At 47.3% G+C, this 17,784-nt stretch overlaps 1 pseudogene; it reads left to right on the forward strand.

Moving 5' to 3' along the window:
* Positions 1-5,193: 5,193 nt before the first annotated feature.
* The window catches only part of LOC136470794 (uncharacterized), a 42,449-nt pseudogene continuing 29,858 nt past the window's right edge, over positions 5,194-17,784 (forward strand).

The following is a 17,784-nucleotide window of genomic DNA, read 5'->3' on the forward strand; positions in this document are numbered from 1 at the left end:
GCTACCTACCCCCTCATCCTCTTCGCCTGCCCTCGGCATCCCGAGCCCGACGTGAAAACACTCGCGAGTGGGGTCGTAAGTGCCTTCGTCGTCGGAGTCGGAGTAACCGAAGCAGTAGTCGCTTGCGGCCAAGAACTGGCGCAAAGTCCCAGGGTCGTGGAGCCCGGAGAAGTCCACTCCGGGCCATGCCTCGTCCTCATTCGAGGAGTCAGCGTGGGTGCTTAGGTCGAGACCGAAGCGCTGGCAGCGTTCTGAGGGACCCTCATGAGCAGCAGCGTATGCGTAGGTGTAAGAAGCGGTGGCATTTTCCAACCCAAAGGGGTATGGGGATGATGTCGTTGCCAGATTCTGCTCCGCTGGGGTCGGTTCTTCAGGGAGTGGTGGAGCAGAGCTTGACGACTGGGCATCATCGCGAGCCACCGGTGATTTCCCTTTGTCCAAGCTTAGGCCAGACAGGTCCCCGGCCAGGGACCCCATACCAACAGCTGGTCATAGGATATCGGTGGGAGTGGCGTGCCGCCCCGGGTTCACGTAGCGTCGGGGTGGTCTTGCTCGTGTCGTGCCTGGCGAGCGCGGCGAGGAGCGGCCGCCCGGGCGCCGCCTGCGCCTGGGCTGCCGGTGCGTAACTTCATCATCGGGCGGTGGGGCTCGAGGAGCGAGGAGTACCATGTCATACTCATGCCCTAGAGACATGAACTCTAGGCTCCCGAACCAAACTACGGAGCCGAGACACAATGGTTGTACGGGGTTTGCCATCTGGAACCTGCTGGGATGACAAAACTGACACGCAGACGTCCCCTAACAGGCATGCCAAGTGTCGGTGTTTCGGACCGGGGGGTCCTCAACCGACTAGTGAATTTGTTCTGCGTGCTCCCGATTCCGGATGGTGATGCAAAGAGACACAAGGTTTATACTGGTTTAGGCAATCGGTGCCCTACGTCCAGTCTGAGGGATAGAACTTGTATTCCTTGCACCGAAGTGCTCGTGGTAGGGGGTTACAAGCTAAGGGAGAGAGGGAACTTGTCCCAGGTCTCGGCAGGGTGTCGTGGGGCCGCCTGAGACGTTGCTCTCAAGCGGCTGGAAGGTGTGCGTGTGTGTGTGTTCTCCGGCGTCCCCTCTAAATGGCCCAAGCCCTCTCCTTTTATAGTTGAAGGGGGGACAAGGGCAGTACATGTATTACTATGCGGTGTCGTGCCGCCAGGGACGGCATGTCCAAGCCCTGTGGCCTATTCCTGTGGCGGCGTGGTCGTCGGAGTGGCCCATCCTTGGAGTACTGGGACGGCGTGGTCGTCCCATCAGATCCTGTGCGTCGTGGAGCCCCAGGAATGCCTCGGAGTGGACGTGGCGGCGACCATAAGCCGCTGGGGACGGACTATGCACGAGGCTGAACTTGGTCGGGGCCGAGGCTGGTACTGCGGTGGGGGGTCTCGGCAGGCGCGGACCCCAATATTGCCGAGGCCCTGATGTACAGTGCCGAGGCCTTAGTGTATAGCGCCGAGGCCTTGGGCGGGCGGCTGATCGTGGACACAGTGGTAGGACACAGTGGCCAGTAACCCCCGCCATATCCTGTCCCAGGCGCTGACGGCGGCTGATCGTGGTCACAGTGTTTGGACACAGTGGCCGGTAATCCCCGCCATATCCTGTCCCAGGCGCTGACGGCGGCTGATCGTGGTCACAGTGTTTGGACACAGTGGCCGGTAATCCCCGCCGTTGCCCTGTCCTGGCGGTATGGTGTTGATGCGACTTCGGGTCGCGTCGGTCTTTCTGTGACGTTGAAGCCGCTGTCCGGCTGAGATCACGGGGGTGGTTGAAAACATTAATGGGACGTGACCGGCTGTCGGGAGGGTCGACCGAGGCGGGGGGCGACGGACCGCGGGCGAGCCGGCCTCGAGCGACACGGAGAATGGGGCCTCGCGCGAGACGGGGATCAGGCTCCTTGCCGAGGCTTCGCGCGAAGAGGCCTCGCGCGATACGGAGAACGCGCCTCCTGCCGAGGCCTTCTGTGGAGAGCCTCGGCGAGGCGGAGACGGCGTTCCCTGCCGAAGCCTTCCCTAGGGAGCCTTGCCAGGATGTCGAGACCTCCTTCTCGGGGCTCGAGGCGAGGAGGAGGAGGACCCAGTGGGCCTGGTCCGCGACGGGGAGGGGCCCACGACTTACCTTTTTGCTTTTATCATCGTTATTTTTTAGATGGGACTGGGGCAACCCATTTGATGTTTGCTTGGGGTACCCCATTCTAAGGTACCCGACAGCAACTATACGTTACGTGTTAGTTAAAGTAATTTATGTTTGATTAAGTTTTCAGTAAATGACATTCATATTTATGGCTCTAAAACAATTTATTAAAAAATACATTTCATAATCTATCTAATGATATTATAAATATTGATATCTTTTATTTATAATTAGTTAATTTAAGATACTAAAACATTAAAACATGACACGAATTGTATTTTTTTAATGGACAATTTGCGTTCTCGATTTTGGGCGGCACGTTGCGGCTGCTTAGAGCACTTCAGTAGTAGGAGAAAACTTCAACACAAAATCTAGTTATTGGGGAGATACAAAACATATTTTGGGATTTGAAGGTCTTCTTTCCAGCAGAATGAGAAAATCGAATTACTGATGAGAAAAATAGTGGATTGGAGGAGGATGAGTCTCCCCTTTATTTAAGGGGTGTGAGGCTATGATTTAAGGACCGAGGAAAACAATCTTATCGGGGTTGGGTTTAGAGAACCGTTGTAGGTCTGTAGCTATAAGATCTCCCTCCCTCGGCGTCAGCAACACTGTGTTAGCAAGCCTGCCCCTGCCCTGTGCCCGTGACAGGTGAAGAAGTCATGCCTGGAGCTGAAGAGGAGGCTGCTTGGCTGTCCAACCCAAGAGACTGCGTCGGCTCAGTACAAGAATCGTTGGCCCAATGTGGCAAGTCTAGTCCATGTATTAAGTAGGGGCAAGGAGAGAGGAGAGGGTATGGATGATAGACAGAAAACTAAACTTTGCTTTTGAGAAATCCGGCCATCGCACCGTTCGCTACTTTGTTCTTCCTGTTCATCTTTTTCCAGTAATTTCTCCTTACAATTAGTATCAGATTTCTGTTCGAGTCCTGGGCTCCGATCCCCCTCATACCTACTTTACCCGTCTCCAACGCTCTATGGGAGCCATGGAACCGAATCTCAAGTTGGCACTGGAGGAGATCCAGAAGTCGAAGGAGGAGTTCGGGCGTCGTTTCAACGAGCACAACGAGCAGTGGGAGCGGCGATTTGCCGATCTCGAGCTTAGCCGCGCCGCCCGCGACGCCGCCGTTGACAAACGCCTCGACTCCATCGAGCTCGCTGGCGCCGACACGACGTACACCATCGGCCGGCGCGTTGCCGATTTGGAGGCCGTCCGCATTGACCCCCTCCAAGACGAGCGCGGACGACCGTGTCACCGCCCTCGAGGTGGCCGCCGCGGACCTCGGTACTTGGTGCCCAGAGATGGAGGCGCTCGTCGACGACCTGCGAATCGAGATGCAGAAACTATCCCAAGGTCGCGACTCTAAGGTGTTCGACGTTTTGCCTCAATGGCCTACCGTCGTCGCCTCTTCTTCATCTGCGCTCAGTGGGCACGGCGATGCATCGTCTCACCGGGATGGTGGGTTTGGGACCGGGGCGGTCTGGACTCACGTCCCGATCATGGGTAAGCCATCCGACCCGCCTCCCCCCTCCTCCTCCTCTCCCTTCATCCGCGCTCGACACCACAGCTTCCGCACCGACCACCTGCTCCACCGTACCCTTCTCCACACCTGCCTCCGCATCCACCGCGCCCCCCTCCGCTCTACATACCTCCTCGTCCACCACTTTCAACTCCTCGCCACCCAACTCCTCACGACACCCATGACCTCCAACATCCAACTGGACGCCTCCCTAAACTTCCATTCTCTAAATTCGATGGCGAAAACCCACGCCTCTAGCGTTCTCGCTGCGAGCGCTACTTCACCATGTACACCGTTAGATCTCTCACTTTGGGTTAGCTGTCGCAACCATGTATGTGGAAGGCGCCGCTGCTAGGTGGTATGAATCCATCGAAAACACTCCAACCACTGGCAAAGGACAACCTTCTATCAAGCCTTGCACGATCGATTTGATCGCGATCAGAAGGAAGCATTAATTCGTCAATTATTCCATATTTATGTCGAGTGTTTCTTAGTTTTAATTGATCGCCTCAAATCTTATTCTGCTTCTACTGATTCCATGTTTTATACAATGCGCTCGTGATGGCCTTCGGCCCGACCCTCAAAGCTATGATACTGGTTTCTACACCACAAACACTCGATGTGCTATGCATGGCTCTTGTGGACGAGGAGGTGGCTGGCCAATCGGGCGCCCAGTCTTCGTTCCGTTCGTCGGCACCCGTTGAGTGGTCTTCTAAGCCCACACCCACGGACCGCGCTGCCGCTACCACCACCTCCGCCTCGTGTCGAGAAGCCCATGGCGAAGCTACAGCCGCCGAGCCCGCGGCAACATCTTCAGCAACTGGTGCTCTGGCTGCTGTGAAAGCGTACCGTCGAGCATTGGGGTTATGCTACAAGTGCAACGCCTTTACTTCTTCCATTATCCCACATCGGCGACGACCTACGCCAGGTGCCCAGGTTGCTGCCGCCCACGGCCTACGAGCAGGCAGGTGCCACTGCCAGGTCTTCTTCCGGCTCTTCGCCGACGACGAGTACCACCAGGTGCGCCCACCCCTTGGTCTTCACTTCCTGCCGTGCGGAACCGAGCACCCAAACCCTAAATTACTTTTTGTATTCGGATCTGATCTAATTACAAGTGTGCATGTATTATGCCTACTAACTTCGATTGTTTTGCAAAAAAATATCGCTTGTACATTTGTAAACAACGTCCCTGTGTCCGCCCCTGGCTGCATCCACCTCATTGCGACCCTTAAATAGCTGAAAAGCATTTTAGGAATAAGAAGGAAAATAAGTGGACAACCTTAGAAAGCGAAAGGGAGAGGTGAATTGTGTGAAGCCTCTTCTAGTCTATGAAAACAAAGGATGTCACACTCAACAGGTCAACTGGTACACGTCAATATGATAGAGGCGCCAGCTCATGTGTCTTCCTGTGACAATTACAGTTTTTGCCTAATCCGGCGGTCCAGCCCCGGCCACACGTAGGCTTCTCTAATTTGACTGCCACACACACCTGGTTCTTGTTGCTTCCATTGTTTCCTCCTCAGCCTTCTGCCCTCCTCAGCTCAGCTGCGATTGCCATTGATTGCAAACCCATGTTAGATTTCTTGCTTGTCTCACTCTCAGGTCTCTTTTTTCTCTTGCCGTTTGCTGGCCTCTCTTGTTTGTTTGTGTTAGTGTTGCTTTGATCTCTTGTTGAGGAAGAAAGTAGACAGGGTGAAAGGAAAATTTCAAGACAATTTGCAATATTTTTTAACATTCATATATCTGGTTGGCTGTATGATGGGCCCTGCCTCCAATTTCTCCTTTTCTTCAGAATAGTTATCTCATTGTTCTTGTGCAGGGAGTCATTTCTGGCTAGTGAGGCATCCATCTTCATGAATCAGCCCCCTCCACATGTATATATGCTGATGAACTGGTCTCCTTTTTTGCTATTTTTGCACCTTTTGGCTCTTTTATTGTATAAGACTGATTTTAGGAGAGGCTTCAATCTAGTCAATGGAAGGGACCTTATAGAAGAAATAATACATACTTCTTAAGACATGCTTCTTAAGATATGGCTTTCTTTTATTTTAAGTTTAATTTCTTGATAAGATTTCTATGAGTTCTATTTTGCACATTTCTTATAACCTTTGCCGAAAGTTTAATTGTTCTGTAATCCTACATTTTTTATCACCTTAGCTGAAAAAACAGAAGTTTCCAGCTCTGTGAAGCTTCAAAGTATGGCAACATTAGCGACCCTGTTTTAATTGATGCAAAACCTTGAAATCGTTTGCTGAGCGTGAGATATATAATGGAATCTGCACTGAGTTAGTAATTTGTTTATTACAGAGGTTTCAGGCTCAACCATATCCTCAATTTTCATGTGTTTGCTTAACAATTGAGAGTTGAGATTTATGTGAATATTATGACACATTAGCAATATGAATGATGCGATGAGGCAACTGCACATTTGTCAATTGTTGTTATGCAACCCCAGAACAGCACTGATGCATGTTGACATCATATTACTTGATTGCATTAAGTTTTAGAATCTAAATGTTTCTAACGTTTTTGTATCTCTTGGATGTATTTCTATAACCCTTAATGTGTTCTGTGGGAGAGCATGACAAATTGTATTTTTCTTTCTGTATGTGCAGATGTCTAGACCATCAATTATTATCAATCTTGTTTTGGGGTTGTTGTGGACCATCACCCACTTAGTAATCAGCTTTTTAAATTTATGGTCTCATCTGATTTATAGTCTAGAATGCTATTTTATTTCATGTGGGTTGTTGCGGAAGTATCAGAATCTTCATCTGGGTAGACTGAAGTACTTGGCTATTGTGGTAGATAGCAAAGAAGCTAAAAGTACTGCAAAGGTCAAGCAACTGCTATGCTGGCTCTCATCTATGGGTGTGATGTATGTATGTCTCTACGACATCGATGGTAAGACAATGAGTTCAGCATTTGAGTTTGCAGGGTATGGCTGTTTTCAGTCTGAAGTTCGTTTTACCATTCCTTCTCTGTAAAATAAATATGGTTTATTAGAAATCAAATGACTTCAATAAACATTACTGGACTGTCATAATACCCGGGCAGAACAAAACAAACTAACTTCCCTGTTTCCCTTTACACATCATCTTGTGATGGTTTTAGTTGACAGGTGCACAAATTATCTTTTCTTTTGGGACCTGTAGACTGAATCTAGCATGTGCAAGATTATCGTGCACTATTCTATGTTGCATCATAGGAGTCCTGAAGAAATCATTTGAACCTGCTGTGAATGCTTCAAGAGATATTAATGCAGGAGAAGATTTTGTAAGCTGCACTGTTGAGCTTTCTGCTACTCCATTTTATATTAGGATCTTACTTTTGTGTATATCTATCATGATTCATTGCAACATGTAGGGCATTGGTGCAAACATCAAAGATCTACACTGTAGCCAAAGGGAGATAGTGGTAGACTGTCTTTCTGGTTCTAATGGCAAGGAGGGTATTGCTAAAGCAGCCAGTTTACTTTGATCAGCTTATTTCAATGGTGATACTCATGGAGATGGCAAAAGGAAACCAACATTTACAGAAGCTGACAGTTCTAGTGCGCTGAAAGCTGTAGGTATACTTGGCAAAGTCACCCTTTCCTGCATGCTCTATTTCATAAAATTATTATTTAGTTATTTATCATGCTTTAAGTACTTCATCACCTAAGTTCTGGCTTCATCCATTAGGTTTTGGTGGACCAGAACCTGATCTTCTTGTCATGTATGGTCCTGCTAGATGCCATTTAGGCTTTCCTTCATGGAGATTACGGTATACTGAAATTATGTAAGTTCTTTGTCAAGACATTAATATTCCTAACTGTGAAATTGTTATACAATAATCATCATTATAATTCCGGCTTATCACCACAATTGACAAATCTCTAATATTTCTTGTTCCGCTATATGGGGCCACTGAAATCATTGAAATATGGGGCCATCGTGAAAGCCTTATATAACTTCTCAAAGAAATACCAAAATTATGGTAAGCTTGGTTTTACATATTTGTAATCTACTATACTGAAATTAACCTTTAGCATTATGTATGATTTGATTTCAACATTTTTGCTTGTGCAATTTATCCTGGTTCTGTGTCATAATTTTTTTCTTCTCATAGGAGTTCTAGCTCTGCCTCGGAGTGTCCTTTGTTATCATTTTTGCAGATAGGCTAAACTAACTTGGGCTGCACACGCTTTGTAACGTGCTGGCAACATTGATGAGTGTGCTGTATCTTGTGAGATATAAATATCTTAGGCGTTGATGTGTGGAAAAGAAATGATATACAACAGTGTCCCTGAATATGCTAGCACATTTTGATGCCTGATTAGTGATTAGGAATAAATATTTGCTCGTTTTGGCTGACTCCAAATCTTTTCCGTCTCAGGGAAATGATAGCTGACACTGGTTTAAGGAAGACCATTCGATCATGGAGGAACGAAACCTTGAAAGTTGAAACTACTGGACGGACAGTTATACTCTGTAGCCTGTACTCGTTCTCTTCTGCTGCTGAATACTGGAGTGCAGGAGTACTAACGTTAGACATAACCACTGACATCTACGTTGAATTTGATGTAACAACTAACAAGATCAAAAGTGTGTTGTCAATAGAACATACGGGATTACATCCCACTGTAAAAGTTCCACCCATAGCGATGAGCAATGAAAAAACTACAAGAACCTACCATCTCATTTATTATTTCCTATGCTATGGTTCCTAATGATTTATCTGGTTTTGTTGGATTACTACTGCGCTGTCCACTTCTATCATTAAAAAAGGTTCGATTTTGGAAATGAATTAAGCTGGGAATGGAATTGGAAAAAAATTCCAACGGAAGCATGTACACATGTTCTGTTTGCTTTCAGCTGGGAGAGCCGGGGACTGACCGCTGACCTGCGGTTGCTCATCTCAGTCGACAGCCTGTGCCGACCTCCAGATCGTCGACGTCGCCTCCATACACAGGTTCAACAGGGATATACCCGACCACACTTTCGAGCTCTTCAAGGATTGCTCGTCTGTGACCTGCCTCAGGAACCGGAGCGTCGAGGCGCTCGTGACTGCCACGCTCGTGCAGGCCATCTCCATCTGCGAGGCGCAGCAGCCCTGGACACTGCAGGTTTGTTTGTGATTCGCACATGCACACTGTGATTCGCACATGCACACTATGTGTTTGTTCGAATGCTCTAGTGCAGCAGAGATGTGTATGCCTAACTGCGAAAGCATAAGCATGCATTTCTTCAAAAAATTCTTATTTAGGACTAGTTATATGGATAATTATAGTTTTAGAAATCGAAATTTTGTTGTTTCACTAGATTGGATTTTCTTGGAGTTGGGGATTGTGTGAGTAAATTGAACCAGCTAATGGTTTCAATTCCAAAAGATATGCTACTTTCCAGCATATTGAAATAGCCCACCAAAGTCACCAAGTCAATTAGTGTTAGATCACCCGCCACAAGTGCTCGCTTCTCCGGTTTCAGGCTGTGCTCCACAAATTATTTATCATCAGTCATCACTGATGCTTATGTTTTATTTTTTCTGCAGTGTGTGTAGACATCGGATAGAGCGGGCCTTCTAGCAAATAATTCCATTTCTCGTGCCTTTCCACCGGAGAAGCACTGTGAGCGTAGTGAAATGATTTTTCGATTGATCGGGCGTGGATGCCTATACATTGATCAGCTGGAATGTTTTATCAAACCTCGCTTCGTGGAACGTCCTCCATTTCCAAAATAAATGTAGCTATACGATGTGTGCTAATTATTTTTTTTAACTTTAACTAGATTTGTAGAGAATACTAACAACATTTATATCTCAAAATAAATTTATATAAAAACATATTCAACAATTCATCTAATGATACTAATTATGTATCATAAATATTAATATTTTCTTATATATATTTCGTCAAAGTTAAAAATGTCTAACTTTTCGAAAAGTGAAAATGACACTTGTTTTGGGATGGAGGAAGTATAAAGCAATGCTCGATGAGGACACAGAAACTTCAAATATCATTTTAAGGATACGGTACAAGTGTTTTAAGGCCACGCCCAACACTACACCGTGGGTCGTGGCTAGGAGCCCTGGCTCCCATGTTCGTATCAAACGCATGAGTTTAGCCTTTAACCTTAGCTAGCTAACATTTAGACCATGGGACCCAAATATATTTTAATTGTTAGCCGACTAATTTTAGCCCTAACCCATCTAAACGGTGTGTGTGAATAGATGGGCTTATTTCTTAGCCAATCCTCCAACAAGCTGCCAGTTTGGATGTATATGACTAATTGTTAGCCGTTAATTTTTATTGCTAGCACATCCAAGTAGGAGGCTAATAGGTCGGTTAACTTTTTTTTGCCAAGCCTACAACTAGTAATTAGGTCACTAGCTAGCTAACCTCACTAATTTGAGCGAATTTTTAGTCAAAATTAGTAATTAGCTCTAGCTAATGCAAACATAACTTAGTTATTAACTAACTAGCTTGTTTAAACCAACTAATTTACGTATTTTTGAACCTATTGGATTGTATACGTAGCCCTGAAACTCTTGGCCAATCCTAGATCGCTCGGATCGGAATGCCATCCTCCTGCCCTCGATCCTGCCGAGATGGAGCACTGCCATCCTTGTGCGGGCTTAGTCTTCCACATAAACATTTAAATAGACACAAAAATTATGAACACAAATACTCAAATATATGAATATCTAGGACAATATGTTTCCAAGTCCATTGTGTTGAACTGTCAGTTCTGAATAAGAGAGAGAGGGGAGCAGAAAGCTCGATGGTGAAGAGGGGACACAATACAATTTTGAACAAGTGGAAATGAGCGGGAGGAGAGCAAGCCTAGGCATTCGGGTTACCCAAAAAATTCGGGTTGGGCAATTCGGGTTTTGAGAAATTTGGGTTTTAAAAAATGGTACCCGATGTTCGTCCCAAAATAGCATTACCCGAATTTTCGGGTACTCAATATTTTGGGTTCGGGTAATACTCGTTATACCCAGAATTATAAACATTAGTACAGCCGACGGGTGAGGGTGATGCAGCTCACGGCCGGTGATGGCAGCACGGCGGTCGGTAAGGGCGTCAGGGTGTCTGGCAGTGGCTGAGCGGTGAGTGAAGGTAGTAGGGCACCTCGCAATAGCGAGTGACGTTGTCGCGTGGCGGGAGGTCAGTCATCGGGGGGCTGGCGGTGTGGTTGGCGCGCGGCGTCGTGGCAAGAGCCAAGAGGGCGGCGTTTGTGGGGTGGCGGTGCATGTCTCCCCTCGTGAAGTTGCGAGTCGCGAGGCAATTACCGCGAGTAGACACACGGGGAGGTTTTTCTGTGTTGTTTATGTTTTCTGGCCACGCACGGGGAGACTCGGTGGCCTGGCTTGCTAGTGGGCTTGGCTGGATGCCCGTGAAGACAAAAGGGCGGACTGAGAGAGTTTGCGATGGCCTTAGTTAAAATTTGGGTTATATTGGTAGTTTGGGTACCTAGGCATGTAACCCCGAATTACCCAAAATAATTTTGGGTTTCCAGAGTTGGTATCTGAATTAGTGATCGGTATTTTGGATCCAGGTCTGGGTATTTCGGGTTTGGGTAATGGGTAACGGGTAATGTGTCCAGGCTTAGAGGAGAGGTCCCTTGCCCTGATGCCCTTGGGCACTTATATAGGCAATGGCTATTTACAATTGACCCCTTGGTGAGGTTGGATTTCACATGACACTACTCTAGCTACTAGTTGGGCCTCTTCTAGAAGGAGACTTGGCCCATATACCTCATGCGCTCCCCTAGCATCGCTCCTGTGAACACTTAAGTAGGAGGGGCTTCGCCAACACTTCAGTGACTACAACGACTCACCCATGCCAACACTTTCACGTGAGGGGCCTCACCATCATCTTTGACGACTGCAATGACTAACCTTTGACGCAACAGAGGGGCTTCTCCTACATCTCCGGAGTCAACACCGACAATACGTATCTTCGTCAATATCTTCGGTGACTAAAACAACTTGCCTCCGCCAAAACTTCAGCACGAGGGGCTTTGCTGATATCTTTAGCATCTACACCCAACAATGCCTCACGAGTGCCTTCACTAACTTCTTCAGCATTTAGACGACTCGCCTTTGCCTACACTTTAGCATGAGGGGCTTCGCCAACATCATCTTCGGTGACTACGATGACTCGTCTTCACCAACACATCGGCAGAAAGAGGCTTCACTATCATCTTTGGCCACTACAACGGCTTGAGAGCCTTTGTCAACACCTTTGGCATCAATGTTTATGACAACTTGCCTTCATCGCCTAGTTTGAGGGGCTACATCAACTCGTTCAGCACCGAGGTCTACTTCATCTTCCTCGACCACTTTGGATTGAGGGGCTCACCAACAAGTTTGGTCTAGAAATCTACTTATGCTACTATGGCTACTGTGACTAAGTCAACTACAACGTACATGCACAACTGAATATTTGGTCACAAGCGCCAGCCAAGAGGAGCTAGGGGAGAATACTAGAGGACCTGACACTCTAGAGGGTGAAGTCCTTTGCTCGACGCTCATGAGAGAAGATTTGGAGGCTTCACAACAACCTTCGGCTATGACTACTTCAAGTACGTCAACTACGATGACTACACTTATTCATGAAGTAAAGGTGTGTCTCCACGTGAAGTCTCAGATGAGAAGGTCCCGAAGGTGAAGATCTGCACACAGAGAAGGTCCTAGACCAGAGATTAAGATATACACAATGTGAAGGTCCCAGAGGAAAGATCTGCACATTGAGAAGCTCCCAGAGGCAAAGACCTGTGTGTCAAGCGAAGCTAACAATCCATGCCATAGAAGCACCCAAGGAAGCTGAAGCCCTAATATGAAGATACCGTGGAGATCGACATCGGAGGCACTTGGAGTTAGTGGCTTCCTAAGTTAGCACTTGTATAGACTAGAGTCATGTGTGTGCTCTTTTCTCCATGCCCTTTTTTCCCATGGGGTTTTTGGGATGGAGTTTTTAGTGAGGCGCACACGTAGGTTGGCGAAGGGTGATCCTCGTGACCAAGGTTTGAGATCTATTTGCGCCTCGTCTAGTATGAGAATCTATTAGGACATGTTGTACCATCCATAACCCAATAGTTGAGAGGGACTACTGTTGCGGGATCCCATGATATATATGGGCCAAATCTCCCCCTAGAAGAGGCCCACTAGCAGCTAGCATAGTATTATGTAAATCCAAATCCAACCCCACCAAGGGGCCACTTGTAAGTAGCCATTGTCTATATAAGTGCCTAAGGGCATGAGGGAAAGGGACTCACCTCCTACTCATTTCCACTTATTCAAAACCCTAGTGCGTCCCTCTCCACTGTTGAGCTCTCTCTCCTCCTCTCTCTCTGTCCTGTTCGGAACCATCAGTTACAACACATTATTTAGCATTCATCATATCGATCAACATACTCTTGTGATCAACACTCAATAATCAATAATTTAATAATTATTTAATGGTTTACTATATCATTTATTAAGTAAAGAACCTAAAGGGAGACATAGATTATAGTTCTATAAACAAAAGAATAAATATGTCTTGGTTAGGATCAGGGTGTTAAAAATATATCACAGTTAAACTAAATAGCCGTTGGATCTCACAAGGTGTAATGTTTGCGGAGCCAGATAAAACATGTGGATGTCAATAGATTGTGGCATGAGATTTTGCTCTTCCTGCGTAGTCAACGATTCTTGGATACACATGTCCACATCTACTGGAGGAAGGGTTCCAAATTCTTCTGTGAGTCCGTTGGATGCTCCCTTGTTTCGCTTGTAGCCCCTGAGATGGAACCTTTTGATGGCAATAATTTTCACTAGCGAGGAAGAGAACGATGATACGACTACCAAGAACTTCGTTAGCCTTGCCCAACTTCATGCTTAGTAGGCGCCCAAGAGGCTATTGGTCTCGTACAACAAGTAGGCGCCCGGATTCGTTGTCTGGAGGCTGGTAAAGCCATTGTATCCCTCTATTTTTTTTTTTGACTTTGTGCTACTTCAATACTATGTTTCTATTTATTATGTTCCTAGTTTGCTTTGATAATATACTTGATATAGTCATGACTAATGATGAATTTATGCATATGTTCGCAAAGCACTTAACTCAATACTCGAGTGAGTTAAGTGGTAGACATTATGTAAGCGTGGTGCTTAAATATTGTTTACCTACGGATGCACTCTACACTCCGGGCCACATGGTAGATCGGAGTGTGACATTCTCGTTGAGTCCTTTGTAGTCTACTCCCCGTTTGTAGAACAAGTAGAACCCGGTTGCGAAGGGAGACAAGCTCTGTTCTTATCTTCCTTTGTAATGTTCCTTATGCATAGATACAAAGCTAGTTATGCTATAGATGAAAGTGTATATACTAGAGTCTACAAAAGACTTAGTAAATAAGAAATGACTTAGGAATCTTTTCTCTTAATTAATCTCCTGCCTAACCATACTACATTTATGAGCATCTATTTCTATCTCTAGAATATCATCAATGCTTTACACTTATCATTTATTTATCATTTGGCTTACCCCTGTTAAAGCATGAGAGTTGATGATCTTATCATAAGTATGCATATTTGACAATATCTCTAGCCACCCCATCGCTCCTCCCTGTGGAAAAATAAATAACGATAACCTGGTATATACTCTCAGGTAAAATGCTACAGTGGTATATTATCTGTGCGTTTGCGGATTAATTCAATATACAATTTATCCTAAATGTACAAGTGTTATTAATAATTACCAACAATACATTTCTGGCATCATTGCTAGGGATGACAACTTAGTAAAGAGTGATGCTAAGAAATGCCAATAGTCATCTAGTGCCACTCAAGTGATCTAACTTTGCATCGTTACTAAGATCGAGTGGCGTGGTGAATTGAGTGACTAAACCTTTGTGAAATATTTGTGAAAAGCTAACACACACGCACAAGATGGTGAACACTTGGTGGTGTTGGCACATTTGCAAAGGAGAAGAAGTTGGCGAAGAAATGGAGTTGTTTGCGCTGGTCATAGGGTGACCGGACACGTCCGACATAGGGGCCAAACGCGTTCGGTGTGTCACTCAGGCTCGGGCAAGTGTTGCAGACGTGACCGGATGCATCCGGTTTGGAACAGACGCGTCCGGTATTTGGCCTAGGCGTGATCAGTTGATGCAGGGATGACCGGACGCTGGGCTACATCCGTTCACGTGCGATCTGGCGCGTCAGGTCATGCCCTAGACCTCTCGGTGTGGATTTTGATCGTGACCGGACTCTGGGAAGCGTCGTGTCCAGTCAGAAGAGTTGGCACATGTGTTCGTGGGTGACCTGATACTGGGGGGCGTCCGGCCATGAGGACCGCGACGCATCCGGTCGGTCCAGAGCCGCTCTGGGAGCTCTCTAGACTCGACCTGACGCTACCTCACCTGTGTTTCGGTGTTTTTCCATGCGTTGCGTCCGATCATGTTGTTAGGCGCGCAAGCGAGTTAGCCGTTGGTGGCAACGGCTATTTGAAATGGCAGTGCCACATGGAGGCGGTACAATGACCGGACGATGCGACCGGACGTGTCCGGTCAGTGCGAATTTCGTCCAGTGAAGGGGTAACGGCTATTTGTTCATGGAGTTATAAATAGAGCACTGCATGGCCAGCCTTGGGCTGGTTGCTGAGAAACCTCATGCCTATGTGCTTGTGTAAGAGTGTTTGGATGCCCTCTAACTCGCTTGTTGCTTGCAAGAGTGCGAATCGATTGCGAGTGAGTGATTCTAGTGCGATTCATGCATGTGAGATTGCATAGAGTGGCACTAGGTGTTTGAGTTGCAAGCCGGTGGTGCTTGTTACTGTTGGAGGTTGCCACCTCCTAGATGGCTTGGTGGCAGTTTCCATCGTGAGCATGCAAGAAATGATGCGGTGTCATTGAGCTAACCCTCACTTTTGGGGTAGGTTTCTGTGCGGGCCCAACGTGTGGGCATGGTGGATGATGTCAATTAGCCCCCGTCCCACCAGTGTGGCGGTCGACAAATGGGAACTAGCGTGTTGGTAAACATTGAACCTTGGGAGAAAAATCACCCGTGTCATCCTTGTCTTTCTGATGTTTGGTTTGCATATCCCCTTTACACAAGCTTGTACTTACTTTTATATATTATGCTTTGTGGTAAATGCTCTTGTAATAGTTAGCTTGTATAGCTTGCTAGTTACCTTCTTGCTTGTGTAGCATATAGTAGTCTCCCTTGCGCAACTAATTTGCTTGAGTAGCCTTGTTGTATTCAATTGCTTAGTTTATATAGCTAGTAATAATTTGCCTCCTCTAATTACTGTGTAGCCCTTTGTTTATTGAGCATTGCTATGTGAGCTTAAGGGGGCTTTGTCGCGTTTGCATCACTAGTTGTGTAGGAGCTCTCCCGGTTGCTTGAAGTACTAGTTGGCATATGTTTGTGATGACCTTTGCAAGTTAGAATTGTTATTGGTGAGCTCTAGCTGAGCCCGACATCCTTTGTTTGCCTATTGTATGGATCCTTTGTAAGGTGTGGCTTGAACTGCGAGATGTGTAGTCGTGAGCTAGACCGATTTATTTTAATTCATTCCGCATTTGTTTCGGTAAGCCGGCACGTTAATTTTAGAAAGGACTATTCACCCCCCTCTAGTCCGCCATCTCGACCCGCACTATGGCCAAGCCCTTCGCAGCACACAGGCAGGGCTTCCAGAGGTGGTACGTGCCACGTAACCGCTGGGCCTCCAGTGGGCTCAGAGCAAAGGCCCATGAGGCGAGCACAAGGAGGGAGAAGACCTAAGATACCCCCAAGGGCTTGCTAGTGTATGGGTATATCCCTAGAATATGCTTTGCTAATCGCAGGGTATAGATGTAAAACTTTACTTTGTATAGTGAACTATAAAAGGGGAGCAAACCCCATGTAAAGAGAGAGAACCACCAAGGAAACCCTAATTATGTCATGTGCTTTGTTATCCTTATTGGATGAACCTTCGCCTATGTGGAAACATCCTGGTACTTAAACTGCTGGGACTACTTTCCCAATAATAATATTTACATCGTATTTGAATTGGTAAAAATAATTCAGTTGCACATGCTCCGCATATATCAAAACATACACCAAACATCATTCAGGGGCATATTAGACCCTTCTTAGAGAAACCTCGTGTTCTAGAGTTGAAACTAACCTGCGTGCCAAATAGGATCACTTGCTCTAGAAACTCCATAGTAAAGCTGCTCTATGAAAATTGATGGAGCAGAGCCGAAAAGACTCATAGACAAGCTTCCTAGATCGGCTGAAATCCACCACATCAATCCGGAATTTTGTAAGAAGACCGGTTGTCTTGCGCGCGCATGGACGTGGCTGGGGCCAGAAGCATGGAAGCACAAACACGTTAAAACCAACTAATTTTTTCCACTAATTTTTAGCGTGTCGGATACGTACCCGTACCCGTAACTGATAAGGGTTTGTTCGGTTAGGATGAAATCCATCCGGAATTGTTCCATTTTATAATATGCTATATAAATTAACAAAGCAATCTCGGTAGGACAGCTGGACAGGTCATGAATCCCTAAGAAACGAACGGGCCCTAACAGACTCGCCAATAAAACCCCCCTCCTACTCCGCCGCCCAGAGCCCAGATCGCTCGGACGCCGTCCTCCAGCTAGTCCTCCTCGATCCAGCCGAGATGGAGCATCCTTCTGCTGCGGGCTTCGTCTTCCACTACGCGGACGTCTCGCCGCGGCCACGCTTGCCACCGACTACGGAGCAGGCAGCGGGATCTGCCACTTCTTCACCCGGCAGCGCTACGCCGGCGACGGGAGTGAGTCGTCCGGGCGCCGGGGGCGACGACCTACAACAAGAGGAGCCGCGTCGACGCCTTCGGCAGCACGGACGACTACGAGGAGATGTGCTGCCTCGGCAAGGGCGCCTTCGGCGCCGTCGCCAAGGCGCGGCACCGCGTCACCGGCGAGACCGTCGCCATCAAGCGCATCACCGAGCCCGACGGCGGCGGTCCCGAGGAGCTGCTGCGGGAGGCGCGCCTCCACGAGGCGTGTGGGGGCCACCCGTTCATCGTCGACGTCCACGGCCTCGTGCGCGATCCGGCCACCACGGAGCTCCGCCTCGTCATGGAGTGCGTCGGGGGT

Source organism: Miscanthus floridulus, chromosome 1 (assembly GCF_019320115.1).
Source record: "Miscanthus floridulus cultivar M001 chromosome 1, ASM1932011v1, whole genome shotgun sequence".
In the NCBI taxonomy this organism is placed as follows: Eukaryota; Viridiplantae; Streptophyta; class Magnoliopsida; order Poales; family Poaceae; genus Miscanthus; species Miscanthus floridulus.